The following is a 2,222-nucleotide window of genomic DNA, read 5'->3' as shown; positions in this document are numbered from 1 at the left end:
ATGGTGTGAGAAAATGATCTAGTTTCATTCTTCTGCATGTTGCTGTCCAGTTCTCCCAACACCATCTGTTAAAGAGGCTGTCTTTTTTCCATTGGATATTCTTTCCTGCTTTGTCAAAGATCAGTTGGCTGTATACTTTTGGGTCCACTTCTGAGTTCTCAATTCTGTTCCGTTGGTCTATGTGTCTGTTTTTGTGCCAAGGAAACTCATTTCTAAAGGATGTCCACTCTTAAGAATATGGACCTGCTAGAGCTAAAATTCATTCAGCTCAGTTCCATTCCACCAACACTGACCTACTGCATGCTTTTTATGTCCCAGTTGGTTCTGGATGTCCAAAGACAGGTAAGATCTCAGTGAGCTCACAGACATGTAAATAAAACAATTAATATAATTTGGAGTATGATACCATAAAAATCTGTACTAAATACTTCAGTGGGCATTAATCCAATCTGAGGGTTAAAAAGAATCAACCAACCAATCACCAAGAACTATTAACTTAAAAAATTTTTTTGTTTAATGTTTTATTTATTTTTGAGAAAGAGAGAGAGAAAGAGACAGCATGAACAGGAGAGGGACAGAAAGAGAGGGAAACAGAATCTGAAGACAGGCTCCAGTCTCTGAGCTAGCTATCAGCACAGAGCCCTACGCGGGGCTGGAACCCACAAACCGAGATCATGACTGGAGCCGAAACCGGGCGCTTAACTGACTGACCACTCAGGCACCCCAGAATGATTAACTTTAACTTGGGAGTTAAAAAAAATATAATTTAGGTATATATATTTTTTTAATTTTTTAAAATTTTTTAAAATGTTTTATGTATTTCTGAGAGAGCGAGAGAGAGACAGCATGAGCAGTGGAGGATCAGAGAGAGAGAGGGAGATCCAGAATCCAAATCAGGCTCCAGGCTCTTGGCTAGCTGTCAGCACAGAGCCCGATGCGGGGCTCGAACCCATGAACCATGAGATCGTGACCTGAGCCGAAGTTGGATGCTTAACCGACTGAGCCACCCAGGTGCCCCAATTTAGGTATATTTTAAATACCACCAATTTTTTGGTGTTTTTTCTGAACTATTAGGCTATGGACAATAGATCTTCTTGAATTGTGACACTGAATTCTTTATGCAGATCATCTTTTTATAAAATATATATTTATGGCTTCCTGTCTTAAAATTTAATTCAATGTTGTTTTTCTGCTTTCTCAAAGCTGCTTTAAATTGTACATTTGATATTTTTTTATTTTGACAGAGAAAGAGAGTTAGTGTGAAGGAGGGAGAGGGAGAGAGACAGAAGGAGAGAGAGAAAAAGAAAGAGAGAGAGAATCCTAGAGAGGCTCTGAACTCATGAACCATGAGATCATGACCTGAGTTGAAGTCAAGAGACGGATGCTTAACCGAGTGAGCCACCCATGCACCTCTTCATTTGATTTTCAAAAATAAATAATATCCATAAATTCAAGTGTAATCATTTATTTTTAAAATGCAAGAAAAATATTCAACTGCTTTTCTCATTATATTCCTAAACTATAGCAAGAAGACAAATGTAGCAAACATAGACTAGAAAATTTTTAGAAGTTATATGTTTTACATAAGTTTCTATGAATTTTTTAACATTTAGATTTCATCAAAACTGAATATAAAAATAAATTCTATAACTGACTTCTAATATTAACCTGTTTAAAATAAAGGTAATTTGGGGGCACCTTGGTGGCTCACTTATTAAGCATTAAGTTAAGCGTCCGACTTCAGCTCAGGTCATGATCTCATGGTTTGTGGGTTTGAGCCCCACGATGGGCTCTGTGGTGACAGCTCAGAGCCTAGAGCCTGCTTCAGATTCTGTGTCTTCCTCTCTCTGTCTCTGCCCCTCCCCCACTCATGCTCTGTCTCTCTTTCAAAAATGAATAAACATTTAAAAAATAATAATAAATAAAGGTAATTTCAAAAAAGATTTAGCATTGGTTTTATTTTTTAAAGATTGTTTTTCCTTAACAATGGAACTCCCCTATGACCCAGCAATAGCACTGCTAGGAATTTACCCAAGGGATACAGAAATGCTGAGGCATAGGAGCACATGTACCCCAATGTTCACAGCAGCACTCTCCACAATAGCTAAAACATGGAAAGAGACTAAGTGTCCATCAACGGACGAATGGATCAAGAAGATGTGGTTTATCGGGGCGCCTGGGTGGCTTAGTCGGTTAAGCGTCCGACTTTCGCTTGGGTCATG

This window comes from Hyaena hyaena, unplaced genomic scaffold (assembly GCF_003009895.1).
Source record: "Hyaena hyaena isolate Hyena2069 unplaced genomic scaffold, ASM300989v1 scaffold_270, whole genome shotgun sequence".
Lineage (NCBI taxonomy): Eukaryota > Metazoa > Chordata > Mammalia > Carnivora > Hyaenidae > Hyaena > Hyaena hyaena.
The sequence above is the reverse complement of the archived record's forward strand: the minus strand, read 5'-3'. Positions refer to the sequence as shown.